Genomic DNA, 15,562 nt, shown 5'->3' on the forward strand with positions numbered 1-15,562 from the left:
CAGTGATGTCAATTGTATGCTAATAGACGTTAGCATTACGGGTCCCAACGAGGGGGGGGCAAAATTCAGGTTTCAGACTTATGTGAGTTTATGAGTTTTTGATATTTCAAGTCATTTTTTTTGTTCAAACAGAATTATGATGAATTTAGGAGTTAAAATTACGTCTCTAGACCCTTTAGAAAGGCTGGACCCCAGTCAGGGTCCCCACGAGGTAGTAAAAACGTGTATGTATGTGTGTGTGTATGTGTGTGTGTGTGTGTGTGTGCGTGTGTGTGTGTGTGTGTGTGTGTAGAAGCTAGATTGACAATAAAGATAATAGAAAGTGTTTTTGCAGCCGACCGCTGTTTGCACCGTGTAGAAATCATTTATGTCACAGTTGGGTTTTTTTTACTCTGAGGCGTTGAAACAAACCTCGGTGGTTTTTGTGCTAAAATGTAATCAGACTTTAAACCGCAGCGTCATCACAACATAAATACATCAAACATCAAAACGTCTTTATATCACTAAACACTTCTTCTTCTTCTTCTGCTGCTGAACACACTCATGTACAGTGGGGCAAAAAAAGTATTTAGTCAGTCACCAATGTGAAAGTTCTCCCACTTAAACAGATGAGAGGCCAGATCTCAAGCCCCAGTCTCCTAGCCAGTCTCCTAGCCAGTCTCCAGTCTCCTAGCCAGTCTCCAGATCTCAGCCCCAGTCTCCTAGCCAGTCTCCTAGCCAGTCTCCTAGCCAGTCTCCACATCTCAACCCCAGTCTCCTAGCCAGTCTCCTAGCCAGTCTCCACATCTCAACCCCAGTCTCCTAGCCAGTCTCCTAGCCAGTCTCCTAGCCAGTCTCCAGTCTCCTAGCCAGTCTCCAGATCTCAGCCCCAGTCTCCTAGCCAGTCTCCTAGCCAGTCTCCTAGCCAGTCTCCAGATCTCAGCCCCAGTCTCCTAGCCAGTCTCCTAGCCAGTCTCCTAGCCAGTCTCCACATCTCAACCCCAGTCTCCTAGCCAGTCTCCTAGCCAGTCTCCACATCTCAACCCCAGTCTCCTAGCCAGTCTCCTAGCCAGTCTCCTAGCCAGTCTCCAGATCTCAACCCCAGTCTCCTAGCCAGTCTCCTAGCCAATCTCCTAGCCAGTCTCCAGATCTCAACCCCAGTCTCCTAGCCAGTCTCCAGTCTCCTAGCCAGTCTGCAGATCTCAACCCCAGTCTCCTAGCCAGTCTCCTAGCCAGTCTCCACATCTCAACCCCAGTCTCCTAGCCAGTCTCCTAGCCAGTCTCCAGTCTCCTAGCCAGTCTCCTAGCCAGTCTCCAGTCTCCTAGCCAGTCTCCAGTCTCCTAGCCAGTCTCCTAACCAGTCTCCAGTCTCCTAGCCAGTCTCCAGGTCTCAACCCCAGTCTCCTAGCCAGTCTCCTAGCCAGTCTCCAGTCTCCTAGCCAGTCTCCAAGCCAGTCTCCAGTCTCCTAGCCAGTCTCCTAGCCAGTCTCCAGTCTCCTAGCTAGTCTCCTAGCTAGTCTCCTAGCCAGTCTCCATATCTCAACCCCAGTCTCCTAGCCAGTCTCCTAGCCAGTCTCCACATCTCAACCCCAGTCTCCTAGCCAGTCTCCTAGCCAATCTCCTAGCCAGTCTCCTAGCCAGTCTCCTAGCCAGTCTCCTAGCTAGTCTCCAGATCTCAACCCCAGTCTCCTAGCCAGTCTCCTAGCCAGTCTCCTAGCCAGTCTCCTAGCCAGTCTCCAGATCTCAACCCCAGTCTCCTAGCCAGTCTCCACATCTCAACCCCAGTCTCCTAGCCAGTCTCCAGATCTCAACCCCAGTCTCCTAGCCAGTCTCCAGTCTCCTAGCCAGTCTCCAGATCTCAACCCCAGTCTCCTAGCCAGTCTCCTAGCCAGTCTCCAGATCTCAACCCCAGTCTCCTAGCCAAATCTCAACCCCAGTCTCCTAGCCAGTCTCCTAGCCAGTCTCCTAGCCAGTCTCCAGATCTCAACCCCAGTCTCCTAGCCAATCTCCTAGCCAGTCTCCTAGCCAGTCTCCAGGTCTCAACCCCAGTCTCCAGATCTCAACCCCAGTCTCCTAGCCAGTCTCCTAGCCAGTCTCCAGGTCTCAACCCCAGTCTCCAGATCTCAACCCCAGTCCCCTAGCCAGTCTCCAGTCTCCTAGCCAGTCTCCAGTCTCCTAGCCAGTCTCCAGTCTCCTAGCCAGTCTCCAGATCTCAACCCCAGTCTCCTAGCCAGTCTCCTAGCCAGTCTCCACATCTCAACCCCAGTCTCCTAGCCAGTCTCCAGTCTCCTAGCCAGTCTCCTAGCCAGTCTCCTAGCCAGTCTCCAGTCTCCTAGCCAGTCTCCTAGCCAGTCTCCAGTCTCCTAGCCAGTCTCCAGTCTCCTAGCCAGTCTCCTAGCCAGTCTCCACCATAATTTGCAAATAAATTCTTTAAAAATCAGACAAGGAGTGAGGAAGGAAGGGAAGATGGAAGGAAGAAAGGACAAAAGGAAGGAAGGAAGGAAGGAAGGAAGGAAGGAAAAGAAGGAAAAGAAGACATTGCAAAATTGGTGACTGACTAAATATTTTTTTGCCCCACTGTACATGTGTATGTGTGTGTGTGTGTGTGTGTGTGTGTGTGTGTGTGTGTGTGTGTGTGTGTGTGTGTGTGTGTAGAAGCTAGATTGATAATGAAGATAATAGAAAGTGTTTTTGCAGCCGACCGCTGTTTGCACCGTGTAGAAATCATTTACGTCACAGTTGGGTTTTTTTTCTTACAGGCGTTGAAACCAAACCTCAGAATCAGACTTTAAACCGCAGCGTCATCACAACATCTTCATACCATTAAACGCTCTGTTAGTCGTTCTTCTGCTGCTGAACACACTCATACAGGTCGATTATAGGTCTAATATACACACAATGTAACTAACAGACTGAAGACAGGAAGCAGGAACAGGAAGTTAAATTACACATTAAAAGCATAAACTGAGTTTTTGGTCAAATGCACAAAGGATGCTTCATGTTTTGACTGTTCCCTCCTTCCTCCCTTCCTTCCATCCTTGCTCCCTTCCTTCCTTCCTCCGTTCTGTTCCCTTCCTCCCTCCTTTCCTTCCTTCTTTCCTCCTTCTCTCTCCTTCCTCCCTTCCTTCCTTCCTTTTGTCTGTTTTTCCTCCCTCCTCCCTTCCTTCCTTTTCCTTCCTTCTTTCCTCTGTCCTTCCTACCTTCCTTCTCCCCCCCCTCCTTCTCTCTTTCTTTCCTCCCCCTACCTTCCTCCTCCCTTCCTTCTTTCCTCCCTCCTCCCTTCCTTCCTTCCCTCCTTCCTTCCTTCCTTCCTCCCTCCCTTCCTTCTTTCCTTCTGTCCTTCCTCCCTCCGTCTTTCTTACTTTCCTTCCTCTCTCTTTCCTCCCCTGCCTTCCCCCTTCCTCATTTCCTCTGTCCTTCTCCCTCCTCCCTTCCTTCCTTCCCTCCTTCCTCCCAGTGATAGTCTCCTAGTTGTCTTATAGCCCTGCAGCTCTCAGAGACCTTTCCTCAGACGGATGTGATGTGACAGTTTCTCTTCTGCTCGCTGAGGCTTTAAATCATCCAACCTGAGAGGAAATTGTTTTAATGACTCATCGACCGTCAGAGCATCAAACACAGACGGCTTCTCTTCTCATCTTCATCACCTCTCTCTCTCTCTCTCTCTCTCTCTCTCTCTCTCTCTCTCTCTCTTCATCCTCCTCTTCATCTTCTCTCCTCCTCTCAGGATTCAATCTGTCTCAGCCAGACTAAGAGTTAAATGTCTGCTTTCCTCCACAGATCTTCCTTCCTCCCTTCCTTCCTTCTCTCTCTTTCCTCCCTCCCTCCCTCCTTCCTTCTTTCCTCCCTCCCTCCCTCCTTCCTTCTTTCCTCCCTTCCTTCCCTCTTTCTTCCCTCCCTCCTTCCTTCTTTCCTTCCTCCCTCCCTCCCTCCTTCCTTCTTTCTTCCCTCCCGCCCTCCTTCCTTCTTTCCTCCCTCCCTCCTTCCTTTTTTCCTTCCTCCCTTCCCTCCTTCCTTTTTTCCTCCCTCCCTTCTTCCTTCCTTCTTCCTCCCTCCTACCTCCCTTCCTCCCTCCCTCCTTCCTTCTTTCCTCCCTCCTACCTCCCTTCCTCCCTCCCTCCTTCCTTCTTTCCACCCTCCTCCCTCCCTCCTTCCTTCTTTCCTCCCTTCCTTCTCTCTTTTCTTTCCTCCCTCCCTTCTTCCTTCTTTCCTCCCTTCCTTCCTTCTTTTCCTCCTGAGAGGAAATTGTTTTAATGACTCATCGACCGTCAGAGCATCAAACACAGACGGCTTCTCTTCTCATCTTCATCACCTCTCTCTCTCTCTCTCATCTCTCTCACTCTCTCTCTCTCTCTCTCTCTCTCTCTCCTCTCTCTCTCGTCTCTCTCATCTCTCTCTCTCTCTCTCTCTCTCTCTCTCTCTCTCTCTCTCTCTCTCTCTCTCTCTCTCTCTCTCTCTCTCTCTCCTCTCTCTCTCTCTCTCTCTCTCTCTCCATCATCCTCCTCTTCATCTCTCAGGATTCAGACTAAGAGTTAAATGTCTGCTCTCCTCCACAGATCTCTCGTTTCCTTTGAGGTTTTTTTTTTTCTTCTCGTCCATGAAACAGAAACCAACCTGAGAGAGTTCAGACGTTTCAAAGCAGCGTGATGAACAGATGATGAACAGATGAGAGGAAACAGCAGATCTGAACTCATCAAGCTTCTCAGAATCACTTCAAGGATTCATGCTGAAAAATCCTCCCACGATTGTTACGATTATGTTACTGTATTTGGAGAGTAGTGCTGGGCAGTATTTTTCAAAATAAAAGCAGTTTCACGGTATATGACGGTATTTTTTTTCATGCATAATCTACTTCCTTTCCTTTCCTTCCTTCCCGCCTTCCTTCTTTCCTCCATCCTTCCTTCCTTCCTTCCTTCCCGCCTTCCTCTTCCCTCCCTTCCTTGCTTCCTTCCTTCCCACCTTTCTTTCCTCCCTCCCTCCTTCCTTCCTTCCTTTCCTTCCTTCCTTCCTTCCTTCCTGCCTTCCTCCTCCCTTCCTTCTTTCTTTTCCTTCCTTCCTTCCTACCTTTCCCGCCTCCCTTCCTCCTTCCTCCCTTCCTTCCTTCCTTCTTTCCCGCCTTCCTTCCTCCCTTCCTTCTTTCTCCCATCCTTCCTCCCTCCTTTCCTTCCTTCCCGCCTTCCTTTTTCCTTCCTCCTTCCTTCCTTCCTTTCTTCCTCCCTCCTTTCCTTTCCTTCCTTCCTTCCCCTTCCTTCCTCCCTTCTTCCTTCCTTTCTTCCTCCCTCCTTTCCTTTCCTTCCTTCCTTCCTTCCTTCCTTCCCTTCCTCCTCCCTTCCTTTCCTTCCCTTCCTCCCTCCCTCCCTTTCTTCTTTATTTCCTCCCTCCCTCCTTCCTTCCTTCCTTCCTTTCCTTCCTTCCTTCCTTCCTTCCTGCCTTCCTCCTCCCTTCCTTTTCCTTCCTTCCTTCCTACCTTTCCACCTCCCTTCCTCCTTCCTTCCTCCCTTCCTTCCTTCGGTCTTAGGAGGTTAAATCCAGTAGAGGAAGAGGAATAAGAGGAATTAATAAACTCTGAGAAACACGATTCAAGAGGTTCGGACAAATTCAGACAATAGCTGATCGGTTCAAGATCAGTCCCAACTCCTCCTCCGCCGTAACAGAGATATCTCACCAACATCCATCAGTGATTACTCTCACTCTGATCACTAATCTCCTCGGTTGGAGCTAATCTGAGCGTGGCGGTGTAACGGCAGACATATGGCGAGGGTTAGGGTTGGCATGGAGGAGGCGACAGCAGCAGCAGCAGTTGGCTCGTTTCCTCCGTCGCCTCTCCAGCCGCTCGCAGAGGTAATCTCCCCAAACTGTGAACGTCTGCTTTACCTCCACACGTGTGTTTCCATGGTAACGTCACCAAACTGTGAACGTCCTGCTTTACCTCCACACGTGTGTTTTCCGTGGGTAATGTCACAAAAGCCTCACGTTAAACACGCTGATTATATCAAAGCAGAGATCTGATCATCAAAACCAAAAAAAGACTGTTCCTTCCTTCCTTCCTTCCTTCTTTCTTTCTTTCCTCCCTCCTTTCTTCTTTCCTCCCTCTGTCCCTCCTTCCTTCCTTCCTCCCTTCCATCTTCCTTCCTTCCTTCCTTACTTCCGCCTGTCCTTCCTTACTTCCGTCTGTCCTTCCTCCCTCCTTCTTTCTTTCCTCTCTCCCTCCTTCCTTCCATCTTTCCTTCCTTCCCTTCCTTCCTTCTTTCCTCCCTCCCCCTTCCTTCTTTCCTCCCTCCTTTCTTCCTTCTTTCCTTTGTCCCTCCCTCCCTCCCATCATCTATTTTTGATGGTTAAAGTCCGTGTAAAGTAAGAATAAATATGTGTTGTGAGTTTGACATACCACAGAAAAGTGTGTTGTTAACCACCCTGCCAAATTTGAATGATTAAAAAAAATCACCAAATATATGAAATTAGGCTTCAAAGTTGTGTAAAAATCAGCCTCTTTCTCTTGCTCCCAAACGCTGAAGCCCCGCCCCCTACCAAGTGTCACCTGTCAATCAAAGTCACCACCTCTACCAGAAACATGGACACTACATCTGAGAGCTTTCTGTTGCTAGCTCTGCTGCTAGCTCGGCGGCTAACTCGGCTTGTTAGCTCGGCGGCTAACTTGGCGGCTAACTCAGCTGCTAGCTCGGCGGCTAACTCAGCTGCTAGCTCGGCGGCTAACTCAGCTAACTGGCTAACTGTAGACTGTAGTAGTAGTAGTAGTGTGTGCTGAATGTATTTATACCCTCTACAGCAGCAGGGGCGGGTTTATGCTAATCACTAAATCCTGAACACAGAAATGTTGAAACACAGTTTGTGAAGCCTAGCTCCACAATTCAAATCTAAATGGTTGAAATGCTTTTTTATGTGAAGCAGTTTCTACTCAGAGCAGCTAATAAGATCAAACTTCCTCCTCTCTGAGCTCTGCGGCTCTCCGTATCCTCCACCATCTCTCACATCCTCACACTTTACAGTCGGCCAAAGGTTCAAACTCTCTCTAAATATCTCACCTGGCACTTTTTACTTTCTGCTCAAATCTGAACATCTTGCAGCTGAAATACAGCCGAACCAGGCGTGAGTCATCATGGAGGCGTTTGTGGTTTCATATGTAACACATAAACCATACACACAGAAACACGGTGATAATGCAGTTAGCAGCATCTTTACTAATTAGTTTCATTTTGGGCAAAAGTCAAATTTCAGAATGAAAAGGAAGGAAAGGAAGGAGGGAAGGAGGAAGGAAGGAAGGAAAGATGGAAGGGAGGAAGAAGGAGGGAAGGAAGGAAAGATGGAAGGGAGGAAGAAGGAGGGAAGGAGGAAGGAAAGGAGGGAGAAGGAGGAAGGAAGGAAAGATGGAAGGGAGGAAGAAGGGGGGAAGGAGGAAGGAAGGAAGGAAAGATGGAAGGGAGGGAGAAGGAGGGAAGGAGGAAGGAAAGGAGGGAAGAAGGAGGGAAGGAGGAAGGAAAGGAGGGAGAAGGAGGAAGGAAGGAAAGATGGAAGGGAGGAAGAAGGGAGGAAGAAGGGGGGAAGGAGGAAGGAAAGGAGGGAGGAAGGAAGGAAAGATGGAAGGGAGGGAGAAGGAGGGAAGGAGGAAGGAAGGAAGGAAAGATGGAAAGGAGGGAGAAGGAGGGAAGGAGGAAGGAAGGAAGGAAAGATGGAAGGGAGGGAGAAGGAGGAAGGAAGGAAAGATGGAAGTGAGAAAGGAAGGAAAGAAGGAAAGAAAGAAGGAAGGAAGGAAGGAAAGAAGGAAGGAAGGAAGGAAAGATGGAAGGGAGAAAGGAAGGAAAGAAAGAAAGAAGGAAGGAAGGAAGGAAGGAAGGAAGGAAAGAAGGAAGGAAGGAAGGAAGGAAGGAGGAAGGAAAGGAGGGAGGAAGGAAGGAAAGATGGAAGGGAGGGAGAAGGAGGGAAGGAGGAAGGAAGGAAGGAAAGATGGAAAGGAGGGAGAAGGAGGGAAGGAGGAAGGAAGGAAGGAAAGATGGAAGGGAGGAGAAGGAGGAAGGAAGGAAAGATGGAAGTGAGAAAGGAAGGAAAGAAGGAAAGAAAGAAGGAAGGAAGGAAGGAAAGAAGGAAGGAAGGAAGGAAGATGGAAGGGAGAAAGGAAGGAAAGAAAGAAAGAAGGAAGGAAGGAAGGAAGGTCGAAGAAGGAAGGAAGGAAAGCCTGTCGGTCCTTCCGTCCCGAAGGAAGGCTCCTGGAAGGCCGCACGACCGAAGGGACGTCCTCAAAACCTTCCTGGGTCTGTCTCTTTACAGCTGTTAAATGTCAAATAGGTTAAATGTGACCCGAACAGTATGTAAAGGGTTAAATGATACTTTATTCTGTAATACTGATTTTATAATTTAACTCTCCTGTTGTCCTTGAGTCAAGAAAGGGAGGAAGAAGGAAGGAAGGAAAAGGAGGGAGGAAAGAAGGAACGCAGAAAGGAAAGGAAAAGAGGAAGATGGAAGGTAAGGAGGGAGGAAGGAAAGAAGGATCGAAGGAAGGTAGGAGGGAGGGAGAAAGGAAAGGATTAGGGAAGGAAAGAAGGAGGGAGAAAGATGGAATGAAAGGAGGGAGGAAGGAAAGAAGGATCAAAGGAAGGTAGGAGGGAGGGAGAAAGGAAAAGAAGAATCTTTCCTTCCTTCCTTCCATCTTTCCTTCCTTCCTCCCTTCCTTCCTCCCTCCCTTCCATCCTTCCCTCCCTTCCATCCTTCCCTCCCTTCCATCTTTCCTTCCTTCCTTCTATCCTTCCTTCCATCTTTCCTTCCTTCTATCCTTCCTTCCATCTTTCCTTCCTTCCTTCCTTCCATCTTTCCTTCCTTCCCTCCCTTCCTTCCTTCCATCCTTCCTCCCTTCCATCTTTCCATCTTACCTTCTTTCCGTCCTTCCTCCCTCCCTTCCATCCTTCCCTCCCTCCCTTCCATTCTTCCCTCCCTTCCATTCTTCCCTCCCTTCCATCCTTCCCTCCCTTCCATCCTTCCCTCCCTTCCATCCTTCCCTCCCTTCCTTCCTTCCTTCCTTCTGAAATCAGACTTGAACTGAACTCAGAAGATAAAGCAGGAGGACAGGAAGCTGCAAACCTTGACCCGTTTCAGAGGTTCAGTGGCGTCTCCTCTTTGATCCATCGCTGTGAAACTTTTTTTTACATCTTGGTTTCACATAATTTATCCATCAGGGACTCGTTTCCCCCTGTTCTCCATGTTTTTGCTGTTTTTCCTGTTTTCTGCCGGAGCTTTTAGCATTTCTGGAGTAAACAGGATGGCGGTTAGCGGCTCATTAGCCTCGCTGCTAATTACACATCGTACAGTCGAGTCTACTGTACATGTACGAAGAGTCTGCAGCGTCCACAGGGAACACTCTGACAGGTTCAAGTGTTCATGTCTTTATGCATTTAATGACTTCACATGGAAATAAGGAGGAAAGGAAAGGAAAGAAGGAAGGAAAGGAAGGAAGGAAGGAAGGAGTCTTTATGCATTTAATGACTTCACATGCAGAGAGGAGGGAGGGAGGAAAGGAAGGAAAGAAAAGGAAGGAAGGAAGGAAGGAGTCTTTCTGAATTTAATGACTTCACATGGAAGTAAGGAGGAAGGAAAGGACAGAAGGAAGGAAAGGAAGGAAGGAGTCTTTATGTATTTAATGACTTCACATGGAAGTAAGGAGGAAGGAAAGGAAAGAAGGAAGGAAAGGAAGGAAGGAGTTTTTATGCATTTAATGACTTCACATGGAAGTAAGGAGGAAGGAAAGGAAAGAAGGAAGGAAAGGAAGGAAGGAAGGAGTCTTTATGAATTAAATGACTTCACATGGAAGTAAGGAGGAAGGAAAGGAAATAAGGAAGGAAAGGAAGGAAGGAGTCTTTATGCATTTAATGACTTCACATGGAAGTAAGGAGGAAGGAAAGGAAAGAAGGAAGGAAAGGAAGGAAGGAAGGAGTCTTTATGAATTAAATGACTTCACATGGAAGTAAGGAGGAAGGAAAGGAAATAAGGAAGGAAAGGAAGGAAGGAGTCTTTATGCATTTAATGACTTCACATGGAAGTAAGGAGGAAGGAAAGGAAAGAAGGAAGGAAAGGAAGGAAGGAAGGAGTCTTTATGAATTAAATGACTTCACATGGAAGTAAGGAGGAAGGAAAGGAAATAAGGAAGGAAAGGAAGGAAGGAGTCTTTATGCATTTAATGACTTCACATGGAAGTAAGGAGGAAGGAAAGGACAGAAGGAAGGAAAGGAAGGAAAGGAAGGAAGGAGTCTTTATGAATGTAATGACTTCACATGGAAGTAAGGAGGAAGGAAAGGAAAGAAGGAAGGAAAGGAAGGAAGGAAGGAGTCTTTATGAATGTAATGACTTCACATGGAAGTAAGGAGGAAAGGAAAGGAAAGGAAGGAAGGAAAGGAAAGGAAGGAAGGAGTCTTTATGCATTTAATGACTTCACATGGAAGTAAGGAGGAAAGGAAAGGAAAGAAGGAAGGAAAGGAAGGAAGGAGTCTTTCTGAATGTAATGACTTCACATGCAGATATCTGGTTTGTAAGTTGGTGTCAGAACAGACGGGAAGACTTCACATCACTTCACACCTGAATGTTGCAGCTGCAGAGATGAAGGAGATAAGGAAAGGAGGAAGGGAGGAAGAAGGAATGAAAGGAGGGAGGAAGGAAGGGAAGGAGGGAGGAAAGGAAAGAAGGAAGGAGGGGAAGAAGGAAGGAAAGGAGGGGAGGGAGGAAAGGAAAGAAGGAAGGGAGGAAGAAGGAAGGGAGGAAGAAGGAAGGGAGGGAGGAACGAAGGAAGGGAGGAAGGAAGGAAGGATGGAAGGAAGGAAGGAAGGAAGAAAGGAAGGAAGGAAGGAAGGAAGGAACAGTCTGATGGGGGTCAGTTTGACCCGGGAGGATGACAGGAAGGTTCAAACTTTCCTTCTCCTGTAAAATATTAAACTCTGCCAGGTTCAAGTGTTCATGTCTCTTTGAATGTAATGACTTCACATGGAAGGGAGGGAGGAAGGAAAGGAAAGGAAAGAAGGAAGGGAAGGAAGGAAGGAAGGAAGGAGTCTTTATGTATTTAATGACTTCACATGCAGATATCTGGTTTGTAAGTTGGTGTCAGAACAGACGGAAAGACTGAATGTTGCAGCTGCAGAGACGGAGGAGATAAGGAAGGGAAGGAAAGGAAGGAAGGGAGGGAGGAAGGGAGGGAGGAAGGGAGGAAGTGAATGTTGCAGCTGCAGAGACGGAGGAGATAAGGAAGGGAAGGAAAGGAAGGAAGGGAGGAAGGAAGGGAGGAAGTGAATGTTGCAGCTGCAGAGACGGAGGAGATAAGGAAGGGAAGGAAAGGAAGGAAGGGAGGGAGGAAGGGAGGAAGTGAATGTTGCAGCTGCAGAGACGGAGGAGATAAGGAAGGCAAGGAAAGGAAGGAAGGGAGGGAGGAAGGGAGGAAGTGAATGTTGCAGCTGCAGAGACGGAGGAGATAAGGAAGGGAAGGAAAGGAAGGAAGGGAGGGAGGAAGGGAGGAAGTGAATGTTGCAGCTGCAGAGACGGAGGAGATAAGGAAGGGAAGGAAAGGAAGGAAGGGAGGGAGGAAGGGAGGAAGTGAATGTTGCAGCTGCAAAGACGGAGGAGATAAGGAAGGGAAGGAAAGGAAGGAAGGGAGGGAGGAAGGGAGGAAGTGAATGTTGCAGCTGCAGAGATGGAGGAGATAAGGAAGGGAAGGAAAGGAAGGAAGGGAGGAAGTGAATGTTGCAGCTGCAGAGACGGAGGAGATAAGGAAGGGAAGGAAAGGAAGGAAGGGAGGGAGGAAGGGAGGAAGTGAATGTTGCAGCTGCAGAGACGGAGGAGATAAGGAAGGGAAGGAAAGGAAGGAAGGGAGGAAGTGAATGTTGCAGCTGCAGAGACGGAGGAGATAAGGAAGGGAAGGAAAGGAAGGAAGGGAGGAAGTGAATGTTGCAGCTGCAGAGATGGAGGAGATAAGGAAGGGAAGGAAAGGAAGGAAGGGAGGGAGGAAGGGAGGAAGTGAATGTTGCAGCTGCAGAGATGGAGGAGATAAGGAAGGGAAGGAAAGGAAAGAAGGGAGGGAGGAAGGGAGGAAGTGAATGTTGCAGCTGCAGAGATGGAGGAGATAAGGAAGGGAAGGAAAGGAAGGAAGGGAGGGAGGAAGGGAGGAAGTGAATGTTGCAGCTGCAGAGACGGAGGAGATAAGGAAGGGAAGGAAAGGAAGGAAGGGAGGAAGTGAATGTTGCAGCTGCAGAGATGGAGGAGATAAGGAAGGGAAGGAAAGGAAGGAAGGGAGGGAGGAAGGGAGGAAGTGAATGTTGCAGCTGCAGAGACGGAGGAGATAAGGAAGGGAAGGAAAGGAAGGGAGGGAGGGAGGAAGGGAGGAAGGAAGGGAGGAAGTGAATGTTGCAGCTGCAGAGATGGAGGAGATGAGGAAGGGAAGGAAAGGAAGGAAGGGAGGGAGGAAGGGAGGAAGTGAATGTTGCAGCTGCAGAGATGGAGGAGATAAGGAAGGGAAGGAAAGGAAGGAAGGGAGGAAGGAAGGGAGGAAGTGAATGTTGCAGCTGCAGAGACGGAGGAGATAAGGAAGGGAAGGAAAGGAAGGAAGGGAGGAAGGAAGGGAGGAAGTGAATGTTGCAGCTGCAGAGATGGAGGAGATAAGGAAGGGAAGGAATGGAAGGAAGGGAGGGAGGGAGGAAGGGAGGAAGTGAATGTTGCAGCTGCAGAGATGGAGGAGATAAGGAAGGGAAGGAAAGGAAGGAAGGGAGGAAGGAAGGGAGGAAGTGAATGTTGCAGCTGCAGAGATGGAGGAGATAAGGAAGGGAAGGAAAGGAAGGAAGGGAGGAAGTGAATGTTGCAGCTGCAGAGATGGAGGAGATAAGGAAGGGAAGGAAAGGAAGGAAGGGAGGAAGTGAATGTTGCAGCTGCAGAGACGGAGGAGATAAGGAAGGGAAGGAAAGGAAGGAAGGGAGGGAGGAAGGGAGGAAGTGAATGTTGCAGCTGCAGAGACGGAGGAGATAAGGAAGGGAAGGAAAGGAAGGAAGGGAGGAAGTGAATGTTGCAGCTGCAGAGACGGAGGAGATAAGGAAGGGAAGGAAAGGAAGGAAGGGAGGAAGGAAGGGAGGAAGTGAATGTTGCAGCTGCAGAGACGGAGGAGATAAGATCAGAGTTAGTCGGTCCTGTAAAGCTCAGTTTGTGTTTCTGATCTTTATCTCTGAGCTGAATCACAAGCTGCAGACTCAGAGACGAGTCAGTTTGCTGTGTTCTTAACCCTCTTGTTGTCCTCGAGTCAAGGAAGGAAGGGAAGGAAGGAAGGAAAGGAGGGAGGAAGGGAGGAAAGAGAGAGGAAGGAACGAAAGAGAGAAGGAGGGAAGGAAGGAAGGAAGGAAGGAAAGGAGGAAGGAAGGATGGAAGGGAGGAAAGGAAAGAAGGAATGGAGGAAGGACAGAAGGAAGGAAGAAAGGGGGATGGAGGAAGGAAAGAAGGGAGGGAGGACGGAAGGGAGGAAAAAGGAAAGAAGGAAGGGAGAAAGGAAGGAGGATAGAAGGAAGGAGGGGAGGGATGAAGGAAAGGAAGGAAGGTAGGAGGGAGGGAGGAAAGGAAAGAAGGAAGGGAGGAAGAAGGAAGGAATAAAAGGAGGGCAGAAGGAGGGGAGGGAGAAAAGAGAGAAGGAAGGAAAGAAATATAGATGGTTTCATGAAACTGTTTCTTTCAAACCAACAGTGTGTTTGTCGTGTGAACATAAATGCATCAGTAAAAGAGAAGTGAGGTCGTTCTCTACTATCAGAGCAGGAAGAAGCGAGAGGAACCAGGCGGTTTTTGCTTTTAAAGTCTGCGTATAGTAAGAATAAATATGTGTTCTGAGTTTGACATACCACAGAAAAGTGTGTTGTTAACCACCCTGCTAAATTTAAATGATTAAAAGAATCATCAAATATATGAAATTAGGCTTCAAAGTTGTGTAAAAATCAGCCTCTTTCTCTGCTCCCAAACACTGAAGCCCCGCCCCCTACCAAGTGTCACCTGTCAATCAAAGTCACCACCTCTACCAGAAACATGGACGCTATGTCTGAGAGCTTTCTACTGCTAACTGTAGACTGTAGTAGCAGTAGTGTTAGATGTAGTAACAATAACTGGCCACTAGGAGGTTAACCACTGAAGACTCTCGGTCTTATATAGTAGAGGAGGGACCATGGTAACGCCACTATATCACGGAGTAGCCGGAAAAATGAGAGGCTGAGAACCAGTTTAAGGCTTTATCTGCATAGTTATCAGCCTCTTCACATGTTCCTGGAACCATTTTCCAACATGTTTAATATGTTTAAAAGTAAATCAATGAACTGACTTTACACAGACTTTAAGAGAGCATCTGCTCAAATGTCAAGAAGCCTGTAAACTAACATATCAATCAGCTCCTGTACTTGGTTTGTTCTGGTCTGAATTACTTAAAGCCAGGTCAGAACGTTCTCTCCTCTCATTGGTCAGAAGTGTCTGAGGGGGCGGGAGCAGGAACGTTAACACAGGAAGAAGCTCCAATCTGCCCAAATATCAAGAAGACCATATCCAAAAGTCCAGCTCGGATTCATCCTCCTAACAGCTGATCTCTGATAGTAACTATTGATGTTACTCATCAGAGCTCCACTGGGTTCAAACTTGAAGCCTTGCAGTCGGTCAGATCACCAACCACATCAATCAATCTTTATTTATAAAGCACTAAATCACAACAGAAGTTATCTCACGTCACCACAAACAACCACAAAACACAGCGGGACGTTTATCGATACGTACATGCATATCATGTCCATTTCATCATCATCATCATCATCATCATCATCGTCGTCCGTCACACAGCAGACTACCTTCATTAACTCATTAACCCTTCGTAGGTCTGCTCAGGTCACTTCCTGTCATGATATCTGCTCAAAAACCAAAATCTATTGAACCCATTTAACTTTTAGGTCAATGTTTATATGAGGTATGTAGAGGTGGACAGACTACACAACTTCACTACTTGAATAAAGGTACAGATACTCCTTGTCAAATATTACTCCAATACAAGTAAAAGTAGCTTAGTCAAAATATTACTTAAGTACAAGTATTTTAAGGAAATACAGGAAAGCAGATTTATTGTCATGATACGATACACTGATGTGATTCTGCTACTGACTGTTTATAGCTCAAAAATAAACACATAAAGGAATGAAATGTCTTCATACTGTACCGTAGTTACAGTTCAACACACCTTTAAAACGGTAACTAGGATACTACAAGCACATACAATTACGTTTAAAATGTTCATCTGCAACTTAACCAACATTAAGCTAGCTAACGTTAGTAGCTACGTTACCGCGACGTACTTTTTCAGGTTGGAAGACGCGTTTTTGTAGGCCATCAGATTGTGTTATGGTTGCTATGGATACAGGTTGAGCACATTTACATATATGTAAATAGAGCATCTCCTCTGAGGGTCTCATCAACAAGACTGAACTACACAGGGAGGGAAACACCTTTAAACTGAACCTTTACGGTTTTTTACTTTGTGACTCAGACGAAACAGTTCAACTCATAAAACATCACAGCTGCAGATTCTGTTGATTCATTTCAG

General features: G+C 47.6%; 1 pseudogene; it reads right to left on the reverse strand.

Moving 5' to 3' along the window:
* Nucleotides 1-15,562, reverse strand: part of LOC128369678 (nuclear receptor ROR-alpha A-like) — a 154,550-nt pseudogene that overhangs the window by 18,567 nt on the left and 120,421 nt on the right.

This window comes from Scomber japonicus, chromosome 1, assembly GCF_027409825.1.
Source record: "Scomber japonicus isolate fScoJap1 chromosome 1, fScoJap1.pri, whole genome shotgun sequence".
In the NCBI taxonomy this organism is placed as follows: Eukaryota; Metazoa; Chordata; class Actinopteri; order Scombriformes; family Scombridae; genus Scomber; species Scomber japonicus.